Raw genomic sequence first — 25,548 nt, 5'->3', positions numbered from 1 at the left:
AGAACTTGGGTTCTAGAATCAGAGAGTCCTGAGTTCAAATGCAGGGACTGCCACTTCTTCGACACATGACCTTGAATACCTTATTTCACACATCTGAGTCTTGGGTCCTTGTTTGGTGAGGGGAAGTGGATAGAGCAGGCACTGTGAGCCAGGTAATGTGCTATGTGATTGACAGGCATGACTCCATGAACCCTCACACCCATCCTGAGAGGGCTCCCAGTGTGAGCCTTGTTTTATAGACGAGGCTCAGAGAAGTGAATACATCTGTCCTGGTGTATACAGTGGAATACTGGCCTGTGGGGCTGCAGCTCTCGAAGTGCTCAACCTCTATGCTATATTGTCTCTACCTTGATGGGTATTGGGGGAAAATCGTCTGCCTCCTGAGTGGTTGTAGGAATGAGCTCAATGGGAGGGCTAATGTGGTATCTCGCACTCAAAACTGAGTAGTACCAAGAGCTCTTCCATAGGAATTCCTTGGAGGTGCTGACACTTGACATGGGATGGGATGGTAGTCAGCCTAGCCTGGCAAGGTCATGAAAGAACTCGGACAGATATTTCTACAGCAATGTTCATAGCAGCATGATTCAAAAAGGCCAAAATGTAGAAACTACCCAAATGTCTATCAGTAGATGAATGCTGAAATAAAATATAGTATACATATAGAGTGGAATATTATTCAATTGTAAAAAATAAATGAGTTTGGGAAGCAGATGGGCTCAACAGATAGAGCATCTGCCTACCATATAGGAGGTCCAAGGGTTCGAAACCCAGGACCTCCTGGTTCATGTGGTGAGCTGGCCCATGCACTCTGCTGCACACAAAGACTGCCTGCCCAGGCAGGGATGACGCTTCGTACGGGTGCCTCCAGATCAAGGAGTGTTCCCTGTGCAAGGAGAGCCACCCTGCGTGAAACTACAGTCCAACAAGGAGTGGTGCCGCACACTTGGAGAGCTGAAGCAGCTAGATTATAAATGAAAGAAACATACAGATCCCCAGTGCTGCCTGAAGAGAATATGAGAAGAACCCACAGTGAATGGAAACAGAGAGCAGACAATGGGCGGGGGGGGGGGGGGGGAGAGAAATAAATAAACAAATAAATCTGCAATAAAAATGGAGGTTCTGTTACATCCTTCTAAATGGATGAAACTTGAAGCCAGCATGTTGCGTGAAATAAATCAGATATAAAGAATAGATATTGCACGATTCCACGTATATGAAATAGCTAGAATATGGAAATTCATAGAGACAGAAGGTAGAATATAGGTTACTAGGGGCAAGGGGTGGAGGTGAGTGGGCATGGAGGTAATACATAATTGGTATATTGTTTCCATTTGAGGTGAGAGGAAGATTCTGGGAATGGTTGGTGGAGAGGTATTGCAAACATCCTTAATTCCAATGAATGGAATGCTTGGCAGTGGTTGAGATGGGAAAGTTTATGTTGGATATATGATTCTACAGTTTTAAAAAGAGAGAGAGAAACCTAACAGTGAAAGACAAAGAACAAAAGAGGGGAAGACAGGAAGCTGGATGTGGCAGCTCTAAAATATGAGATTAGTCATTGTGGACTGAGAGTGAATCAAATTTCTCAGTCTTGTGCTCAAACCATTCCCTTTCCCTTTTGATTTGCTTTGAGATCCTAGTGACCTCATGCTGGCCTTTCTTTGTACTCGGAGGTTTCTCGTAAGAACTCACTTGGGCTTCATTTCTTTTGGCAGCCCCCCATCAATTTGTTCACATACTGGTCCATCTTGTCTCCATCGCCTGTTCTTTCTTGCTGAGATTTCAGACCCTCTGCTTACACATCACTTCCACAGATTTCCAGACTAGATGAATCCCCTAGTGCTTCGTGAGCTACCTCTGATTCTAATTATTACCTGCTCCACACTTGTCCTTGCCACTAGGAATGAAGCCTGAGTGTGGGAATTACATCTGCTCTTACCAAAGGATTAACAGCAACTTCTAGTTGGACACAAAGAAGGTGCTAAATAAATATTTGAATGAATAAAGGAAAGAATGAGTTTAAAGATTGCATCCTAGTTCCTTACCATGTCTGGCTTAATTTATTTCTCCTTCCCGCAGATATCTATGTAGATTGACCTGAGACGTGAACCTGTGTTTCCCACCTACCATAATTGTCCCTCCCCTCACACAGAAGATGAGGATTCTCCTTTTTTTTTAATAACTCATTCAGACCCTGGTCATCAGATCACTAATCCAAGAATTATTCTTTCATCCTAATACAACTCACCTGCCCATCATTGAAAGAAGATAAAACTCAAATGGGCTGACTTGATTTTCAAGACCCTCCAGGACTGTAACAAGCAAACCTCTCCAACCTTATGTCCTTCTGATTCTTAATTCATCTAGGCTCCTGTCTTTTCCATCCCTGAAACATTCACAAGATGGTTGCTGTGGCCCCCTCTACTCCTCTTTGATCAATCCCACCTCTCTTCAAACCCATTTCCAATCATCCCAGTCCGGATGGATGTCTCTGAAATCCCTACATCCTTTTTGTCTGAGCCACTCTTTATGGTATTTTATCCTTGTTTCATCTGTGGCTACTCTACCCTCCCAAACAAACAGCTTGAAATGTGAGACCATGTCTTAGCGAACTTTGTGTGCTTATAGCATCTGTGTCTTACATTTAGAAGGCACACAATATTTGCCGCCTATGTGGAACACTCATTTCACTTGTAATTACTTTTTCAGTGTCTGTACAAACATTGGATTATGTATGTTCCATGAGGGCACAACCGTGTCTCACCTCTATTCTCCATGCCTCCCAATTCCTTGTAGTATATTAAGTGCTCAATAATTGTTTGTTTAAAGAACGGAACAAATACATCATCCAAACTGGTGTTTACCTTGAAACTATTTTATTCCTCAATTAGATCCCTAAGAACCTTAAGCATATCGAATCAGAATATTGAGTTGGGGGTGTGGATGAGTTTCATATGCAAAAGCATGTCAAATCAGGATACTGGGGTTGAGGGATGAGTTGCTACCCAAAAGCATGTCAAATCAGGCTAAGAGGTGGTAAGTTCTCCACCCAAGTTCCCAGAGTGGAAATCATTATATAATTGTTGGAAACATAATCAAACACCCATAAAATTAGATACCTACTCATGTACGCCAAGGCTCAGTCTTTTTTCTTTTCTTCATTAGCACAGAAATCACAATCTTTTCATCAAGAAATAAAGGACAATTATGAACACTGGGAGAGATGTGACAGTTGTGATCAGAATTTAGAATTAGAAGCAACACCCTGGAGCACAACCGTGTTTCAGGGCAATGGACAGCAGCCCCCATGTGCTTCAGAATGCTTGAACTCTGCCTGTGTTGGATACTGACCAAAAGGGATTGTGCCCTTAGGAGCTCCTACATCTGTGGGAAGACCTCAGGGCATCCCTTCAAGTGAAGTCTCCTCCTGGCCCTCTGACCTCTTAATCTGCCATGCTCTCTCCTGCTCTTTCATTTCTTTGCCTGCAGGTTTGTCAGCTCCCTGATCCCTTTGGGTCTGAGTGCTTCCTCTTTCCCAGTAGGCTGCTCCAGCTGAGTTAAGAAGAAAGGCTAGCTAGAGCAAAATACATCTTGCAGCTGTGACCCCTTGTATTCCTCACCTCTCCCTGCTCCTCAGATTGCCCTCCAAAGCAAAGCTCTCTTTTGAGTATCTTTATTATAGACATAGGGAACCTGTCCCCCAATACCTTCCTATATTACCAGGTATGGAGGGAGATATCAAGGTAATAGCCTACTTTCCTGGGTGCCAAACCATTTCATCCTCATGTTCTAGCTGAAATACTAACCAAAACTTCTTTTCTTCGCTCATTTGGGGAGAAAAAAATAATTTTCTTCTCATCTCACCTATTGTGGTAGTGTTATATAAAGCCAGAAAAGTGAAGGCTCCCATTTTCCCCCTCCATATGCAGGCGTTCACTAAGTCTTGCCCATTTTCTGTAATACACTACTTCTTCCATTGCCACTGGGCCATATCCATTGGTCAAGCCACCATCGCCTCTTGCCTGGAAGATTGCAACAGCCTCCGCACTGGTTGCCCTGACTCCAATAACTCCATCCAAAAGATCCTCCTTCCATGGACATTTTTCTAAATTTCAAATATAATCATGCTATTCCCCTACTTACAATCTCTGCTTGAAGATCTTACTCCTCCAATGATTGTGTTTAAAATCCTCCATTCCTGGCACCATTCTCCTACCTACCTATCACCCCCTTATAACTCAATTATCCAGTTACACAGAAATATAGATAATTTTCCAAATACTTGTAGTGTATGCACAGTGGTTTAGAAATGAGTTCAATACTCAGACCACCTCGGTTGGAATCCAGGTCTTCAATTTACTAGTTGTATATAATATCCAAATTTCCTCATTTGAAAATGGGAAAAGATATCACAGTCTACTTCAGAAGGCTGTTGGAGTTTAGGTGATTTAATCCACATAAAGGCAGGAATACAGCACTTCTTTAATTATCATTAAATGTGCCTGGTTTTCTGTGCTTTGGTTCAAGGTGATGCTTATGTCCTCGCTTCTCTGTCTGGTTTGTTCATTGCTAACTCTTCATGTTCAATTCTCAGTTCAGGCGTTGCTTCTTCAGGAAGCCTTCCTGCACTCGTGTTCTTGGTAAATGACTTTGGGCTCCCTGCTCACTGCTCACACTGTACTACGCTCGCTCATGTCTGACACATCTGACACATCTTATTGGAGCCCATGTGAGCGGGGCTGTGTCTTTTCTTTTCCCATCCCCAGTGACTATCACAGTGTCTGTCATATGATGTTATGCTCCAGTTTCATCTGTTGAATGAAAGAATACATAAAAATCTCACTCTCTTATGAGCTGTGTGTCTTTCAAAGGTAGAGGCTGTGCCCTCACTCCTGTCCCCTCAGAGCTCTGGGCAGAATCAATGCTCACCAAAGACTTTTTAGCTCGACCGAATTGGAAAGGACAGACTCATTGCAGGAGCCCTCCCGTGCCCATGTTGATGGGGTAGAGGATGGCCGGCTGGCAGGAGCATGCAGATAAAGCAGGTCAGAGTGGGTGTAAGTCATTTATTCCCCTGAAAGAACTAAAGCTAATTTTTCACGAGCAGTCTGGTTGGATTCTCGTTTCTAACAGAAATTCTATCAGGGTCTTACTTGTGATAACATCCCTGTACTTTCAATTAGACTCAGAACGCCACTGGAGTTAAATGCCTCTTCTCCAGATCAGCGAGAGGCAGACACCGACTGCAGGGAAATGCCAGATTCTCCTTGCAGGCAGGAGTAACTGGGATGGGGGAGCCTCTGCTCCCCAAGGCTGCCCTCTTCACTCTCCAGATCTCAGCCTAAACTTCACCATGCACTTCACCTCTTTAGCAGGGCCTTCTCCAGCCAACTGAAACTAAGGAGCCCTTATGATATTACTGATGTCCTGGTTCACTTTAATTTCATGGGGACAGAAATCAACCCTTTCCAATCCACCAGGTGCATCCTTCTTTCAAATTAATGAGTATTCATATAGCTTTGTGTAGCTTTATGCAATTGAATTTTTTTCAGAAACTATCAGTAAAACAGAAAGGTAACAGTGTGCAATGTGATCAAACAAAAAAATTGAGTTAAAAATGCATGTGCTAGCATCACAGCATAATAAAATTCTTAATTTATCAAAAATAGAAAATATTTAACTGTCCAATAATATCCTCAATTCTGAAATACTTTCCAAGATTAGATGTTTGATAGAGAATTGAGTCAATTAAACATTATTAAAAATAATATTTAAATTCCCAAGATCTCTTAAAATTCATTTCACTGCAGGTCTTTTATTAGATTTGATGGTCTCCCAAGGACCCTATTTGATAAACTGTTTTCTGACATGGACAGGAGAATGAGGAACCTTCCTTATTTAGGTTTTTAAAATTATCCCCTCCCCCTTTACGGCTTTTTTTTTTTTTTGTGAGTGTGTACTATCTGCTCTCTGTGTCCATTCTCTGTATGATCTTCTGTGTCTGTATTTATTTTTTTCCCTTCCTCCCCTTGCTGCTTGATTGCTCTCGGCTCTCTGAGTCCATTTGCTGCAAGCTCTTCTGTGTTCTCACTTGTATCCCTTCTTTTAGTTGTGCCACCTTGCTGAGTTGTCTCTCCATGGCTTCTGCAGGCTGGCAGCTCTGCACAGCATGCAAGTGAGCCTGCTTTCACAGGAAGACCCCAGGAAGAGAACCGAGGGCTTCACATATGGTAGACGGGAGCTCATCTTATAGATCCACATCCCCTCCTTATTTAGTTTTTGAACATCAGAAGAGGAAACCAACATGGCAAATGTGAAATAAGCAGATTGAAATGCTGCATGAGGTACTCATGGCAAATCACAGAAAAGAGAGCCAGAATGACATGATTTTACACAAGTACTGATAAAACAACACAAGAAAAAAGAGCAGCACATGCCACAGCTCATCTGCAGGTTTTTCCATAATTTGAGTTACATTTCTCTTTTACTACTTCAGGATAAAAAGGAAAACGCTGTATATTGCATTATCAAATCCAAATGAAACTGAAAGAATGGGGCAAAAGAAAGGATAAAATTAGGGGTAGTAAATTGCAATTTTTTAATTCACAAACACTACAGGATAAAAGGTAGAAAGATGGAAGATGCTACTTTCTAACAGCTTTTTTCAGTAATTCACTTCAAAATACTCCCCAGCAAGGAATGAAACAGCAGAAAATTCGTATATGCATCTAAAATATATTGAGGGGGAATATTCGCACCCTGTTTCATTTCAAGAAATAAGAAATTGTAAAGGGAGAAAATGAATTTAAATTATACATTTTACGAGAAAGAAAAGAACAAAATACTGCTAGAATAACTTCCTTACTTAACCATGGCTAGAGCATCTGTTAAGCATGAAGCACTGAATGTAGCACACGTTAAAGAATGTGATGTTTAATGAACTGTTTAGTCGTCTCCCTCATTTCCCAGTCATTGGAATTTCAAATTCAGTCCTTTTTGGTAACCTGATCAAGGACTAGACCATGCAACGCAGGTTCAGAGTGGTGTCAGGGTCTAAGAAAGAGTTCAACAGCACAATGTACATCTTAATAGTTCAACGCCTTCATTTGCATATCTTAAAATCCACTAAAACTATCTCAACACATAGTTCTTTCTCTGCCCCTACGCACTTTAATAGCACCGGACAAATACTCCCAGCACTTTCCAGATGTCTTCTCCCTCTCCACACTCTTTTTCTTTTTTCCTGTATTATGTAGATTGACCTAAGCACTGTTTAGCAAAAAAGACTCCTCTTTTGAGTCTATATATAAGGAGAAAACAGAGGAAGGTACAAGATTGTCTTTGGCCCTGATGGAGGGGGTTTAAAAGTGGGGCCCCGATTCTGTTCTAAATTTTGTTCTATGACATTTCTTGCAACAATTTTAGCACCACCGAAGTGCCTAAATTCAAACTGTGGTCTGTCCTCATGTTTAATTTCTAAATGGTAGTAAGAGCTATAGAGTTTAAACGCAGTGCAATGCAAGCATCGGTTAGGGAGGTAAAAGTGAGCAAAGTTCTTGGGACATTAGTGTAGCTCCAATAGGAAGTGACTACAAGCATCAAACTGGTTCAAACTCTAAGAGTCATCTGCCTCCAACCCTCCTATCAAAAGAAACAACCCAAAAGCAACAAAAAGATTTTAGAATATTTGAAGTCTGTTATATGCTTAGTCTCAAAACTCACAGAAGTCCTTCAAACTAAGGAGAAAATCTCCTTGAGAAGCTGGAAAGGTGGATAATGTTCTAATAAACCTTTCAAAGGAAAGTGATAGAGGTTGTACCTCACACAGGATCTGTGAAGGCCAGCCAGGGAGTCAAAGACTGCTTTGCTTGGAGTTCCTCTTTTCCCCTTTCTGGCTGCTCAGAAGTCCAAAGTTCACAATCATTTCCACACTTTCCTTATATTCTCCTCTACTTACTTTCTGTCTTTAAATATCTTCATTGTTGTCTTCAATGATTTTCTGTTTTATAGAAGTTCTAAAATATAATTTACATATATTTTTAGATATTGCTTAATCTTTCTGATTCAAATTTCCTTTGCTGCCTAAAAATCAGTTCATTTGAAATGTTATCTTTCCAAAACTCAAATTATGCTGAAAACGTCCAGTTAATGGAAACCCAATATGAGAATAGGGAAAGTTGAAGTAGAGATTGAGGCTCGATGCCAGGAATTCTAATTTGATTATTTCAAATCCAACTGGTTATGTTGCCAAATCCAACCACTGGGGTTCGAATGGTACGTTTTAAACAAGAGTTGTAACTTCTTGGGAGACTTCTGAGGAACGGTGAAAGGTTCTCAACAAACAATGGATTAGGCCATGGACACCTTACATTGTATAGAACCAGTTACTGTGAGATAATATCAGAAGTATCAGCAGTTTAATGGTCAACCAGTTTTAATTTTAAAAATAACTGAATGATTACTGTTTTTGACCCCTAAGAAGGTTAAGGCACTAGAGATACATGGTAAAAAAAAAAAAATGGAAGGACTTAGAGTAAGAGATACATCATGGGATTGAGATCTTAATATTAGTTGTTGCTATTACATATATTTTAACAACTAATTACAATAGTAATGCACTTTTTAGGAGATTCTGGGGTATGAAACAGGGACCTAGTTCATGGGAAGCAGGTGTTCAACCACTGAGCTACACCTACCCCCAGTCATGTATTTTTTATATGGAGTAGTGAAGAAGAAAAAGAAGGAGAAGGGAAACAAGAAAAAAGAGAAACTTTGGTCTTTTTTCTACTCTACCCTCACAGAAGAACGACTCTAGTGACTCTGCAGGAGAGGCTTTGTTCTAAGGTGCTTCAGTTTTACAAAGTACAAATCAATATATTGGCCAAATGTAAACCCTGTGCATAAGTCTAAGGGAAAATGACTTCAGTGCAGGATTCCAAAGGAAGCAGGTAATGTTCCTCTTTTAAAAATTGAAATAGTGTCATGTGAGTGAAAATGGATTTCTAAAGGCCTTTGAAAATCCTTTGTTCCCCAAAAGCAATGATATTCAGGCAAAGAGGGCCAGAATCATTTTTTTCAGGATGCTGGAAGATAAAAAATGCTTGCAGCCATCCAGGAAGTGTTCATTAAAGAAAAATGGATCAATCTAGATAACAAGAGTGAGTTTAATGGCACCCTTACTTGCCTTATTCCCATGCCCCCATTCTTTCGCTCCACAGTAGCCAAACAAACCAATAGCCTACGATGACCATGAAAGTCAGCATCCTGGAAGCCACGAGGATGGAGAAGAACAGGGTTGGACCTCTTCCAAAGCCTCAGTTCTAGATAATTTTCATTATTTGAACCATCTGGTTGTTTCCTGGAAGAAGGTTTTCTTAGACTGTCTTTATTTGATATGACTTGTGCTTATTCAGGGGAAAATGTCTTTTCCTCAAGGACATTTGTTGAAAACCAATTCTAGTAATGCATAGAACAATGAGAAAGAAGATCAGCGAGGAAACAGAAGAACTGAACATTATAAAATAAGTAGACATAACAAACATCTATAGATCACTGGATATACCAAAGGAAAATATATATACTTCTCAAGAGCTCATGGAAAATTATCGGGATAGATAATATGCTAAGATATAAAAAATGCCTCAATAAATGTAGACAGATTAAAAACGTAAAAAGCATGTACTCCAGTCACAATGGAATGAAATTAGAATTCTATAATGTAAAGAAAATTTGGAAATTCACAAATATTTGGAAATTTAAAAAATACTCCTAAATACCTGTTGTGAGTTGCATTGTGTTTCCAAAAATGATACGTTCAAGTCTTCACTTCAAGTACTTGTGAATGTGAACTTATTTGGAAATATGATCTTGGTGTATGTAATTATATTAGGATGAGGGTCATACTGGATTAGGGTGAGCCCTATTCCAAAGACTGGTGTCTTTATAAGAAGAGGGACATTTGGACGAACAGGCAATATAGGATATAAGAAAAGAGGCAGAAATTTGGAGTGATGCACCTGCAAGGCAAAGAAAGCCAAGTATTAGTGGCTTCCACCAGAAGCTAAAAGAAGCAAAAAAGGGGTGAGTATAGCCTTTCTTTTGTACTTGTAGCCTCCAGAACTATGAGAGAATATAGTTGCATTTTTATAAGCCACCCTGTTTGTGCTAATGTGGTACAGAAGCTCTAGGAAAGGAATATATTATACAATGTGGAAAAGAAGATTTCACAAAGGAAGTGGTGAATGAAAAGAAAAACACAACTTGCAAAGAGTTATGGGCTTTAGCTAAAACAATTGAGAAGGAATTTTAGAGCTGTAAACATATTTATTAAGAAAGAGGAAAGGTTGACCTTCTTCAACTCCATGTTAGCTGAGTGGGGTAAGTCCAATAAACCAGGTGTAGGAGCTGAAGTCTGTTGAGGCTCAGGGCTTGGCTACCACATGGTCAGGCCAGAGATTCAGGTTCCCTGGGTATATATTAAACCCCAGCACCAACTACCGTTCCGATAAAAGTAACAGGAGAGGCTTGTGAACAAAGATCACCTCTAGTCCAGCTCCATCACACAAAAACACAAGCTCCAAAGTAGGGCCATCTGACATGGCACTGATCTCCATCTGCCATGACCATAGAACCTGTGGGTCTCCGTAGCTCTCAAAAGAACCAACACCCAAGGTTGTATCTACTTTATCGGTCTCTGGGACTCTGCTGAGGTGTGCATAAGGGCAAACCCTCTGATAACCTCCCAGCTCTTTTTGGAGACTCATAGCCATATAAACTCATTTGTCTTTTCCATTTCTCCTTTGATTCAGGTCAAAAAGCATTTTTAACTCCTGGTATTATATGTAGACTGAGATATTCTGCTGGTCCGAGTTGACCCTTTAATTCAAGGTCATTTTCTACTTACATCATCAGCTGGTACTTCGTAGTAATCCCTCAGTGCCAGGGAGGCTCATCCCCAGGGGTCATGTCCTATGCTGGGGGAAGGCAATGCTGAGTTTGGCTTTGAGATTGGCCACATTTGAGCAACACAGAGGCTCTCAGGAGGTAACTCTTGGGTACCCTGCAGCTCTAGGCCATGTTCTTATTTCAGGTGCAGAGGCTCACAAGCATAGTCATTAGTATCAAGGGTTCATTGTTGGACCATCATTCTTTTTTGGACTTTGCTGTTGCACTTGGGGGATTATTGCTGTTTGAGATTTCCTCCCTGACTCACTGTTTTTCTAAGAGTGTGTTGTTTAGCTTCCAAATCTTGGTGCTCAACCTGGGTGTCTGGCCCTTGCAGATTTCCAGCTTCATTTCAGGGTCATCAGAGTAGATCTTTTGTACGATTTCAATCTGTCTGAATTCACTGAGACTTTTTCTGTGGTATAGCATGTGCTCTATCTTGGAGAATGATCTGTGTCCACTTGAGAAGAATATATATCCTGCTGTATTGGGGTGTAATGTTCTGTATATGTCTATTAGGTCCAGATCCTCTAATGCATTCTTCAAAGTCTTTGTTTCTTTAATGATTTTCTTTTGAGATGTTCTGTCCAATGGTGATAGTGGTGTGTTAAAGTTCCCCCACTATAATTGTAGAGACATCTATTCCTTCACTTAGTTTCTCAGTGTTTGTCTCACATATTTGAAGGTGTCCTTGTTAGGGGAATAAATGTTTATGATTGTTCTTTCTTCTTAAAAATTATCCCTTTCACTAATATGTAGTGTTCATCCTTGTCTTTCACAATTGTTTTGCATTTAAAGTCTACTTTGTCAGATATTAATATAGCTACTCCTCCCCAGAGCACAGATAACAATAAAACATGGAAAAATAATTATAAAGTGAGTAGTTTTGACTATTTACCAACTTTATTTTAATATAAGTGATTTGATCGTATGGTTACGTAGTTGGCATTTTAATAATGACTGCATTGTACAACCAATTCACAAAGTTTCTGACATTTTACTATCCAGCACTCATGAGCCATTAAGAGTCAGCCCACCAGTGCTTACTGGTCCCTTTCACATTCTTACATCTCTGTCGATAGTCTTTTCTTCTTTAAACTTCAGTCAAGCACATGTGAGAATGCCGTTTCTTTCCTACTCATACCATGTATATGTATGCGTGTGTGCAGATATCTTTGTATATATCAGTCAGGATTCATTTTCAGATATCATAATCCTCTCTGAAGAGTTGAACGCAGAAAACAAGGTGCCTAAAACTATCAGTTAAAGATCTGTAAGAATGGAATGTTGTCTGAGGTTCTGGGAATAAGTCCCAGAACCCCTCAGAAGTGCCCTGATAAGGGAGGTGGGCCACAAGAGGTAGAAAGAATCAGGAAGCTCTTGACTGCCACATACGTTCTGAGAACAAACTGTCCTATCCTGATCCAAGTATCAGGAAGTTTCTTCTATGAGTATTGGCTCCAGAGCCACACAGACCCTATTGAGTGCACCGGCTATTTCAAAAGTGTGCCTTGTACCTAGAGGTGTCCTGGACTCTCGGGGAGGTGTGTGGATGGGCCCTGATTAATAGCATTTGCTGAGTTTCATCAGGTTAATACTCCCAGCACTGCCGATTTCAAGCTCATAAATATCATTTTGTTTATCTGTTTATTAACTGTCTCCCTCTATTAAACTGTGAGATTCGTGAGGCCAGATATTTTGTCTGTCTTGCTCACCTGGCTCTTAGTAAATATAGGTTGAAAGAATGACGGAAATAGTGCAGTTTATCATATTATAATACATCTCATTGATATACTGGTAGATAAGCTTATGTGGGTATGTTTGTAGCTATCTTAACTGTTTGTTTTTTGTTTTAAATTCAATTGATGTTCATTGCAAAAAGAAATCAACAACAATGCAATAGAAAAATGAATGAAAGATGTGGACAAAAATTCACATAAAAAGAAATATAAATGGCTCTTAAAAATAAGAAAAAATGGCCATCACTCATAATTTCAGAAATACAAATTAAACCTACATGGGATTTCTTTTCTCAGTTTTCAGGTACCAAAATTCAAAATGTATCAAATGCATTTCCCCTGAAAAGATTCCAGGCTTATAAAGTTTTAGGTTGAAGATTCTTTTTGAAAGTCCATGGAATAGACAGTTACAATCCTTATTGATCTCTTCAAAGATGGAAAGCTATCTAAGTCATTTTTTAAGAAGCTAGCATAACCCAGATATTGACACAAATGGAAAGAAAGAGAAAAGAAACCTATGAGAGCCAATGTCAGATCTAGAGAAGAAAAAAAAGTACTTACACATTTATTAATTAATATAAAGGAAGGAAAACAAAGGAAAGAACCATTCAAGTGCAATAGTTAAATGAACAACCATAATAACAAAACAGAGAAAGCAAAGAACTAATAAAGATAAAAAAGGTTAATTATTAAAAGCCCAGTAGGATAGGTTAATGAAACCAAGCACTGTGTTTTGAAGGAGACTGACAATATAAATAAAGAAGTAACAGGCTTTAGAAAAGGAAGAAATTGTAGTAGGGATGTGGAGAGGGTGGCCATGGTGGCTGCTGATGGCCAGGAGTTGGAAGAAGAGATATGGTGTGGGGGCATTTTCAGGATTTGGAGTTGTCCTAGGTGGTGCTGTGTAGGGACGGATGCTGGAAGTTGTGTGTCCTGTCTTAGCTCACTGGGTGGATTGGGGGAGAGTGTGGGCTACCATGTGGACCACTGTCCATGTGGTGCAGCAGTGCTCCAGAATGTATTCGCCGGGTGCAGTGGATGTGCCACAATGATGGGAGAGTTTGTTGATGTGGAAGGGGTGGCGTGGGTGGGGTGCGGGGTATATGGGGACCTCATATATTTTGAATATATCATTTAAAAGAAAATAAAGAAGAAGAAGAAAAAAAGAAGTAACCGTCAAATTGACAGTGTTACAAATGAGAAGACAATCTAACAATGGAAATGAAAATATGGACAAACTTTCAAAAATTCACGAAATCACCCTGTATGATTTTTTGACAATAAAATTTTAAATCTAGATCGAATGAGAAATTTCCTAGAAAAGTATCACTCTATAAATATAATTCAAAAGTTAGTAGGAAAACCAAGTAGGTCAATCAAGAAAACAATGAAGCAATAGAGTCAAAGTTTTGCTTCAGCAGATGGCAGTCAGTCCAGCTAATTCTATCAAAACTTCAGGCAAGAAATAATGCCTATGTTACTTAATTTGTTGCAGAGTATAAAAAAGGAAAGGTTCTATCTTTTTCCATAACACTAGCATTATCACCAGCATGCCTAAATCTGAGCACAAGCTTATACACAGAGAATATTTTCCTTAACTGGTAAATAAAGAATACCTTTTTAAAAACAAGTTGGCCAACTTCATGTTTAATGTTCAAGCACTGGAGGCATTCCCACTCTGATCTGAAATAAGAGAGGGAGCCCCACTTCCACAAGGGTCATTGAATATTTTGTCAAAATTCTGGTCATGTAATAAGGCAGAAAATAGATGGTGTAGGCATAACTATAAGGAAGGAAGCAATAAAATTTATCCTTATTCCTAAATATGATTGTATCTCTAGAAAACCTTACAGAATCAAGCAAAAATCTACTATGACTAAGAAAAACAACCAGTGCATTTATCTAGTGCAAAATAAGTATTACAAAAATCAATAACATTTTAAATTCCAGGGTACAAACTAGTTAGAAGTGGTAATGGGAGACTATCCCGTATGCAACAGCTTCAAGGATGTAAAATTTCCTTAAGAAGAAGTGAGAAGAACCTATAGGAAAAGACTTCAGTGCTTCTTTGAGAGGCACGAAGAGACGTATCCCCTTTTTAAGAAGGCATGACTCAACACGCTAAAGAAGTCCATTCTTCTTAAGTTAATCTATAGGTTCCAGGTAAACAGGACTAAAATACCATCTTTTTATTAAATCGAGAAAGAGCTTTTACGGCTCACATGGAAGAACAAATGGTTGAGATGATATCCTACCAGATATTAAGGGGTAAAATAATTGCAGCAGAGTGCTATTGGCAGATGACTCAGCATACAGATTAGTGGAACAGAATAGAAAGTCCACAAACACACTCCACTACGGGTAAAAATTTAACACATGATGCTGCCATCCACAAGCCAGCAAGCAAATGTTCTCTGATAAATGGTGCTGGGCAATGTGTAACGCTATGTGGAAAAACCAAGCAAAATAAAGTCGGATCCTCACAGCTAAATAATTTTTAGATAGATAAAGAGTAAAATATAAATGAATATACAGCTTTTTCAAGGCAGAATGAAACTCCTGGAGCAAGGAAACGGATCACAAAGGAAAATAGATTTCTCTGCACAAAAATGAAGGCAAGTCAATTGGGAAAAATATTTTCCATCTAAAAACCAAAATAATACTATCCTAATTTATAAACTATATCTAAGTGGGTAAAAAATTCCTACTCCTTGAAACATAAAAGCAAAATGAAAAAAGAACATGAAAAGACAATTCTCAGAGGAAGAAGTAGAATGACTAATAAAAATATTGATAAAAAGCCAGTCTTGACCATGTGATATCCAGGCCCTGGGCCTCAGCAGACTTGCAACTCCTACGCTCTGGTTTGTTGGACTTACCCTGGCCAGCTGACAGGGAGGTGAAGAAGGTCAACCACCACACCAGGGAGCCACAAGTGCCTACATCTGCAAGCAAGAGAACTGCATCCATCATCTATGTGGAATCTAAGGCCTCTCTTGATGTAGAGGGGGACTGGACATAGCCATCCAGGATCCACAGGATGGAGAAATAGAGTATGGATTAGAGTGGACTTACTGATATTCTATTCTGGAAATATTGTGATTAGTAATGGAAGAAATTATAGCATTGATGTGGAGAAAGTGGCCACGGCAACTGCTGATGGCAGGGAGATGGAAGAATAGATATGGTGTGGGGGCATTTTGAGAATTTGGATTTGTCCTTGGTGGTGCTCCAGGGACGGATGCGGGATGTTGTGTGTCCTGCTGTGGCCCACTGGGTGTACCGGGGGAGAGTGTGGTCTACAATGTGGACCAATATCCTTGGGGTGGAGCCGTGCTCCAGAATGTATTCGCCAGGTGCAGGGGATATGTCGTGATGATGAAAGAGGTTGTTGATGTGGGAGGGGTGAGGTGGGTGGTATGTGGGGTATATGGGTACCGCATACATTTTAATGTAACATTTAAAAGAAAAAAAAAGAAGAAAAAAACAGTCTTGGTCAAAATCAAAGAAATGTGAATTGAAACAATTGTTACAAATTTCATTGATTAAAATAGCAATGTGTTCAAAGTGAATATGTGTAGCTCAGTGGTTAAGCACTTGCTTGGCATGGAGGAGTTCCTTTGTCCAATCTCCAGTGCCTCCTAAAAAAAACACCATTAAAACGTTTCTGGACGCAAGTTGCCATATGAGCAATGATATCAAAATCCCAAATGCCCCGAAACAAATTCTCTGGGATAATTTCCAAGAAGTGAAATTTTATGGTCAAATGATGTATTTAAATTTTGATAGAAAGTGTCAAATTCATTTTCCTGTAGATTACGTACACTTACTTGTCCATCAGCAAAGTGTGAATGTGGTTGTCCCATTATGGTAGCCACAAATCATATGACTATTGAACACGTGAATTGTGGTCAGTCTCAATTGAGATGTAAGTGCACACACTGGATTTCAAAGAGTTGGTATCAGTAAATAATGGAAAATAGCTCATTATTGCCTTCTATTCTGATTACATGTTGAAAAGATAGTATTTTGGATATGGTTGGGTTAAATAAAGCATATTACTAAAATAAATTTGATTAAGGCTTATTTTTGTATCCCTTAATAAGCTTCTAAAGTTTTCTCTTGCCCATTTTCTTATTAAATGTATTCCTGCGTACTTTATAGTTTTTCTTATCATTGAAAATGGCATTTTGTTTACCTTTACTAGTTATTGCTTAAATTTGTGCAGGCCCTTGAATTGTGCATATCAGTTATGTACTAGGCCACTGTACTAGTTTCTCTTATCATTTGTTATAGATTTTCGGTTGGATTACATTGGTTTTTTAGGTGAACAGTTACATCATCCTTAAATAATGATATTTTCCCAACCCCTTCAGATTTTTCATCTTTATTTATTTTTTTAATATTACATTAAAAAAAATATGAGTTCCCCATATACCCCCAACCCCCTCACCCCACTACTCCCGCCATAGCAACAATCTCATCCATCATCATGAGACATTCATTGCATTTGGTGAATACATCTCTGAGCACCGCTGCACGTCATTGTCCGTGGTCCACATCATTGCCCATACTCTCCCACGTTCCACCCAGTGGGCCATGGGAGGACATACAATGTCCGGTAACTATCGCTGCTGCATCACCCAGGACAACTCCAAGTCCTGAAAACGCCTCCACATCTCATCTCTTCCTCCCATTTCCCACACCCAGCAGCCACCATGGCCACATTCTCCACACCAATGCCACATTTTCTTCGATTACTATTCATTATAGTTCATGAATAGAATATCAGTAAGTCCACTCTAATACATATTCTATCCCTCCATCCTGTTGACCTTGGAATGGTTGTGTCCACTCCACATTTTTATGCATATATCTCTCTCTTGTCTGAGTTTATGGTCTACCCTCAGAAGAAGGTTGAATTGCAGACTTGATATGGGACATCTTTATTTTTTTCCAGATTTTAATCGTGATCCTTCTGTGTTTTTCTCATTAATCATAGTGCTAGAATTTGGGTTGATATAGAGGTATCATGTTAAGGAAGTTTAGCCTAATCTGATTTTATTGAGAGTTTTCTTTAGTAAAGCAAGAATGACTACTGAATTTTGTTAATGATCTCTTCAATATCTGTGGAGATGATCACATGATTTTTCATGTTTGTCTACAAAAATGGTGAATTCTATTCATAGCTTTTCTAATATTTAACCATCCTTGCATTCTTCAAATAAATCCCGTGGGTGAATAGCTTAAACAGCATTGGAGTTACCTGTACCTTAAAAGATTTTGTTGAATTTCCCTCTGAATTCAGTTAATCTAGTGCTTTTTATACTGCTTCCCTTTGAGCAACACCCAGAAAGAGTTTCTCTTTACTGGGGCTAGTTAATTTATATTTTCCTTTAAAAGTTAAGATTTCCCTAATTTCCTAAACATAATCATATAGAATTGAGTACGCATTGTCTTGTCTCTCACACAATTTCCTCTTAATTTATTATCTACCCATTTTTTTCCGTTTTGTGTATCTGTGCTCTCTCCACATTTCAAATGAGTATGTGAGCTGACATTTGTGTGTTGTTGTTTTAAAGAGCCACATCTTGGATCTGTTCATCAGTTATGTACTGAACCAGAAACTTAGTACTATCTGAAGGCAGGCGAGAAAGGGGAGGTCTTGGAAAGAGGAATAAAGGGAAGGAAAGACTTTGAGAGGCAAATTGAGGAATGTTAGTATTCCTTGAAGTGAGATAAGGGAGTTAAGTCCTTCGCAAGGGGGAAGTGTGTGAGGGAAGGCTTTTGTGAGAGGATGGAAGGGAGGTCAGTACTGTATGAGGGGAGGGGAGGGAAGGAAAACTTTATGAGCAAGATAAGGGGTCTTAGTGACCTTAATCATCTGAGATTTACCCTTTTGTTGCTTTAGAACGTTGACAGTTTTTACTATGTGCATACATTCAAAAGTGCTCTCTTCATTGAAGATTGCAACTTTTATTATTATTACATAGTGTTCTTAGAGACCTGGATTTCAGTTGGGTTGGAATGAACCCCTGTGCTTTTGGGCAGGGATGCCATGGGTGTGCCTCCCTGTAGCCCTGAGGCTCAAGATCTTAATGCAAGAGAAGCATGCACAGCAGCAGCAATGAACTTATTTAATGGTCCTGGTGTCTCTATCTTGCCCAAGGTATAGTCTTTCCCATGAGTGCTCTGTAGATCAATTGGCCAATGCCTGGTTAAGTCACACAACCGACTGGTTACAGGATGTACTCTTTCCATGGAGCCTTAGCATCAGTCAGTTTCCTCCCAAGACACACAGAGAGGTCCCAGCAGAGACACCATAACCAGGTTCAAACTCTTATCCCTAAGCACGAGCGAATTCTCAAAACTGACAACTTAATTCAGCAGAATCTGTAACAGGTCTACTTTGGACTCAGCAATACAGCACACCATAGCCTAGCTTCAAGCACAAGCTAGCCAGCAGGCAATGGTGCCTGTTAGGAGGCCAAAGCAAGAGAAGAAAGATTCCATTGGCAGTGTCCACCGTCTAGGACTGTTGCCCTCAGTGTCAATTGTTCAGGTCATCCACAGAGGCAGGTGGACTCCCACCCCAAATTTTGTTCGGAAGTTGAGACTGATGGATCCCACATACACCAAGAGGGCATGACAAGGTTGATTACTGAAGTAATGGAGGTGTCTAAGGGGAGCAGGGCAAGAGGCTCAAGCAGGCCTGAAATGACTTGAAAGAGCAAGGAAAGGAGACCAGCCTGGGCTTTTATTGTGGTTTGAGGATGGGGCTGGGGTAAGCATTCCTGTGTGAAGGGCATTCCATGATTTGAATCCCCTGCCAAAGCCAAGGGTGGGTTGGGGGACACAAAGAATTTCTTCTCACTTTGTGCAGATGTAGGGCAGAGGAGATCGGGAAGGGCGAGGCTTAAACTCTGTCAGATGTCAACCATCACAAATGGAGTTGGATTCTGCTACATACTGCCAATCCACTCATCAAACAAAACATCTCCCCTCGCCAAGGGTTCTGGCAATCTAACCCTTGATGTTGCCTTTCTCTTTCTCTCCTCTCCCAAATACACACAAACCAAGTCCTTTTCTGCTTCTCCAGGGACTCAAGTTGGAAGGAGGAATTTTCCTTCAATACTCAATCCTGACTCACTGCTTATCCCCAATGTCTGCATGGTGTGCCCCTAAACTTTCAGGAGCCCACCTCTCTCCCTCCTCACACACCTGACTCTTCTCTTCCTTCCTCATTTCTCACCATCAGAGAACTCACAGTGAGACACTTAGAGTTCCTGCAAGGAGAAATTTTCCACAACTTGCTTGGTTTATTTTTATCTTCAGTATACCATATTGTGTACGACTGATTCTCTATTCGCATGACACTTTCTCTGGGGTCTCTTCTGTAGACACACTGGGTAGTTTTAGCCTCTGGACTTTATGAGGCACAGAACAATACTTGGACTGGCAGAGTTCTCCAGGGTTTCTTCTTCCTGGTTTGCCATAATTTGATTCTTTCTCTTATTCAACCTGCGATAGAAGACCAATATTTGGGGATGTTTTGTTATGCTAGGCTTTCCTGAGTTCTGTTGAAGTGTGAGTTTTGCCTTCTTGATTATCTTCTTCATCTGGTAGAGAAAGAGTGAGCCCAGGAGGACATTATTTTGGGAGGGAGTGGATGGGGGTCAGGGATGGTAAAGGGACTTTGTAATCAGGAGTGTGAGCTGAGGAGGGGGTTTATACCAGGCAAGGACAGGTGGGAACGCTGGGGTGTGGATTCATTGGGGGTAGAAAAGGAGGAGGATGAATAGGGCCATCTAACTTTGTTAATTTCTCTGGTCTTCATTAACTGTCAGTCTTCTTTGTCACTCCAGTGCATGTGGTTGATTCTTTTGTGCTCATGATGGCGTTTTCTGTATCTATATTAGGCTCGTCTTTTTTAGTCGTCACTTCTCCCATGGTATAGACAATAGTGGCCTCCCCCAGTGCTCCTGACCTTCCTATATATAAGTACCCATGACAGTGAAAAACCACACCTTCAGCTTTGCGTGTCAGCAAGGTCTTCTCCCCAGCCAATGGTAGTCCAGGATGGCTGAAGCATCATAAAGCAGCATTGCTTAGTGGTGGGGGAGCTGATGTGCTTTGGTTAGAGACAGGGGGAATTTCTCTAGTACATCCCGCAAAGCCTTCCAAAGGGACCTGTCACCTCTCCTTATCCCCTGTGGTTCACATATGGGTAGTTCGAATGACAGAGAGGGTGTTTCTCTCCAAGTCGTTCCCATTGGCAACCCCCATTCAGTGGTTCCTTCTGTTCTCTTCCTTTCTTCACCATTACCTAGAATTTTGGATGTTTCACGTAAAATCCTTTTGAGCTAATGAGGTTATATTTAGGTCTCAGTAATGATGTGAATCACCCCACTTCCCTCTAACAATGGTGTTGAAGACCATTCACTACCCGGTTTATAATCAGGAAATTTTTTGAATGTGTGTGTGTGTGTGTATGCTTTTCTGTGTGTGTGTGGTTACTGGGCATACTTTGGGGGAGGGTCTTCCATCCTGATCATATTTATAGGTTTCTTCTTCCAGAGAGCATCAGATCAGTATTGGTAAGATATTGGGCCTCCCCCCATGCCAATGGTTGAATTAACACCTGGGCTGTGCCACAAGGTGTTTTCCCTATGACTGTGAGGATCAGGACCTCTTTTGGAGAGAGAGGTATAGGTAGCAGCAGTAGAAACACTTTCCAAAGTCCTAGTAGTGTGACCTCTGAGTGCCACATTGCACCTGCTCTTCCTCCACATGTGTGAGGAAGAACTGATGGCCCCATGCTTTGCATAGGATACAGGTCTTTCCCTTGAGCTCTCTATAGAATGGGGCGAATACCATGTTGATTCACAACACCAAAAGTTACAAGGTGAAAGTTGTCACCTATAGTGTATGTCAGGGATAGTTTATGCTGGAATTGAGACACACGATTCAATTTGTCATTTGTAGATTGGTCAGAGATTGGGCACATGATCCCGGGCTACTTTAGAGAAGGTTTCAATTTTGTAATGCTGTCCCTAAACACCATATTTCCAGCTCCAATGGGTTAACTCTATGAGAGGTTTGGCAGAGCTCAGTAAATGCAGCACAAAGTCTCACAGTTCAAAGCCCAAGCTAGCCAGCAGCACTACCCCATAGAGAATGCTCTTCAGCAGGCTAAAGAGCTGGTTATCAAGACAAAGAAAGATTGCCAGTGATGGTGGACAGTGCTTAGACATCCTCCCATAGTCCCAATTGTTGTGGACAACCCACAGAGATAGGATAATGTCCCATCAAAATTCGGTTTTGGATATCAAGACTGATGATGTACCCAAGACAGTATGAAATTATTGATTACTCACATGAGACTTCCTGGGAAAAGGAGTTTTCCCAAGCAGGTACAAGAATGTGATGTCTTGAGAGGAGGGAAACAAGACTGGCTTGGCTCTTATGGCAATGCCTGTGTGAGGCTGGATAAGTGCTCTTGCATGTCAGCTAGGGCTTGTTTGGTTTGAACTTCCCACCGGCCCTAAAGCAGGGAGCATCTGGGCTTTCTTATCAGCTTGCCCAGGTATTGACATAAGGGGATGAGGGAAGGGTGAGGCTTAAAAGCTGTCAGAAACCCAAATCAAAGATAGAGTCAGATCCTTTGTTGCATAACTAGTATACATGAGTTTATGCAAGTGCAAGAAGTTCTATACACCATTTAAAAATGTCATAAACATATAACCAAGGTTCCTATATTACTTTTGGTTTAAACTGCATTTATGAGATCAGAAATTCCCAAAGTATAGTCTTTTCATTATTGGTTAAGTTTGTTTAGAATTACTTGTTCCATCAATAGAGAAACTGTGCAGAAAGACTGCCAACTCCATCAAGTCTGAGACTTGGTCTACAGGAGTGCAGTCCTAGTTGTACTATTTATCTGCCGAGTGACGTGGGGGATTCTTACTTCTTTTCTACCCCTGCTGATTACTCGGGCACACATAGACCCAAATAATAGCTACAGAAGTAACATTTATTGAACAGGAATCATGCTAAGTGTTCATATCCTTCTTTAATCCTTATCCAGACTCCTTAGTACTTAGAATAAGTACTGGCACATAGCAAGTGGTCAGAAAAATATCTCTTCAATGAAAAGGCTTGAGAAATTTGGGCCAAGTTTAAGGAGATTAGAATCATGTGGAAATGGGTTAAGCAATGGTTTCTTAGCTATGATAGCAAGAGAACCAAGCAACAAATGAAAAATAAAGTGGACTACAACAAAATTAAAAGTTTTTCTTCTCTTAATGATACCGTCAAGAAAGCAAAAAGGCAACACATAGAATGGGAGAGAATATTTGAAAATGATATGTCTGATAAAAGACTTGTATCCAGAATATATAAAGGCCTTTACAATTCAACAATAAACAAAATGGCTCAATATTTTAGTAAATGAGCAAAACATTTGAATAGACAGTTCTCCGTGGAGATATACCAACATTCAATATGCCCATTAAAATTATTCTGAACATCATTAGTCATTAGGATAATGAAAATCAAAGCCACAAGGAGATACTACTTATACACAATTGAATAGCTAAATTTTTTAAAAATGGAAAATAAGTGTTGCTAAGCGGAGAAAGTGGAATCCTAATAATTCATGGCTGATAGGAATGTACTGTCTCTTACAAAGGAAGAGCTGATATCCTGTTGAAGGATTGGATGTTGGATATGAGTGAGGAAAAGTGAGAAATACTAGGATACTAGGTTTATTATTTGAGCAATTAAGTGGATAATGAGGCCATTTTCGTAGAAGGAGAAGACTAGAGGGAGGGAAAGAAAAAATTCTGCCACAAACTCTTTGAGAAGATTATTGTGTGTAGATATGAAGTAGGAAACTCAGGAGCTCAGGACTGGAGATATAAATGCAGAAAAAGAGGCCTACAAAGCCATAAATATTAATGATATAAGCCAAGAGACTATAGGCACAGGCGAAAAGTTGGACTGCAGGGAAAACAAACACCTCAGGGTACAGTCACATTTCAGTTAGAGCAAGAGGAAAGGAACATTGAGAAAATAAACTGAACTTATTGGGTAGTTTCTTAACGATATTGAGGGCAGAGGAGAAGGACTTATGAAAATGGGAAGAGAGTTGGGCATAATTTTCTTAGTTGTACATCAGTAGTGTGTCAAGATCACCGTGGTAATAAATGATCTGCAGGGTGGTGACTGAAATAAAAGTAAATATTCTGGACTGTAGCTTGAACTTGTAGGTCACCTTTTTCTGAGACTATCAGGAATAATTCCATTTTATCTCATCTATTTGAAGGACAGGAGTGTGTGCCTTCAGGAGTGGGCATGGCTATGAGAAATAGCAGTGTATTCTAAAGTGAGTGGTTTGCTGATACAGACATGTGGAGCCATGCACTGCTCTTGGACAACCCAACATATCTGCAGACATGTGGTACAGATGCAGGCTCCAACACTACCTGGGTAGCTGCACAGCCAATGCTGAGGAAGTGGAGGGAAGGTGGGGAAGGAACCTTATCCCAATGCAAGCATGAATTCACTTAGGCTTCCTAAATGGCAAGTGGATAAATGGAAGAGCAGTAAGTGAGCTCTCTTTTTATTCTATTTCCTCATTTCTTTTCCAGGAAGAAGCACTTGGAGTTTTATTTCCTACATAAATTCACCACTGAAACTCTAGGGAACTAATCAGTATGTAGATGTTGCCACGTAAGGATGGTTACCAGCAAACAGTCAGTCCAATTCATGGTTGCATATGGATCACATTAAAATAGCTCTCTTCGTTACTGTTTATCCTCCCAGGAATGTAAATGCCTTCAGTTGAGCCACAGTTGAGCGACTTTCTACTTCTTGAAATTTTTTTAAACTTTTAGTTTGAAATACTTTCAATCCTTCATGATAGACCCCATACAAAGAACACCAACATACCATTTCCTCCCCCAGGAACCCAGATCTACCAAGATTAACATTTCCACATTCTATCTCTCTGTCAATCCATCAATCCTTCTATCTTTTTATTTCCTTCTTTTTTTTATATTTATTTCTCTCCCTTTCTCCCCGACCCCTGCCCCAGTTGTCTCTCCTTTCTGTCCATTTGCTGTGTGTTCTTTCTGTCTGCTTCTGTTGTTGTCAGCGGCCCAGGAATCTGTTTTTCTTTTTGTTGCAATATCTTATTGTGTCAGCTCTCCGTGTGTGCGGCACAATTCCTGGGCAGACTGCACTTTCTTTCGCGCTGGGCAGCTCTCCTTACACGACACATTCCTTGTGCACGGGGCTCCCCTACACAGGGGATACCCCTGCGTGGCTCGGCACTCCTTGCGCGCATCAGCACTGTGCATGGGCCAGCTGCACACGGGTCAAGGAGGCCCGGGGTTTGAACCGCGGATCTCCCATGTGGTGGAAGGACGCCCTAACCACTGGGCCAAGTCCACTTCCCCAAACCTTCTATCTTAATCTCTTTATCAATCAATTCTCTGAACACCTGAGTGTAGGTTGTTTACATTATGATCCTTGAACATTTAATAGTGTCATGTGCATTTCTTAAGAACAAGAATATTCACTTATAAAACCACCATAAATGAGGTTCTCAAGTTCAAGAAGTTTAACATTGATGTAAAGCATACAATCTATATTCCATGTTTTCATATGTCTCAGTAATGTTATTTGAGCCTTTTCTCCTCCCTGATTAGATCCTGTCCCGATCATATATTACCTTTAATCGTCATTTTCTGTTTAGTTGCTCCTTTCTTAAAATCATGGCAACATATATAAAACATAAACTTTCCCGATTCAACTGCTACCAAGTATGCCATTCAGTGACATTCATCAAATTCACAATGTT

This window comes from Dasypus novemcinctus, chromosome X, assembly GCF_030445035.2.
Source record: "Dasypus novemcinctus isolate mDasNov1 chromosome X, mDasNov1.1.hap2, whole genome shotgun sequence".
Lineage (NCBI taxonomy): Eukaryota > Metazoa > Chordata > Mammalia > Cingulata > Dasypodidae > Dasypus > Dasypus novemcinctus.
The sequence above is the reverse complement of the archived record's forward strand: the minus strand, read 5'-3'. Positions refer to the sequence as shown.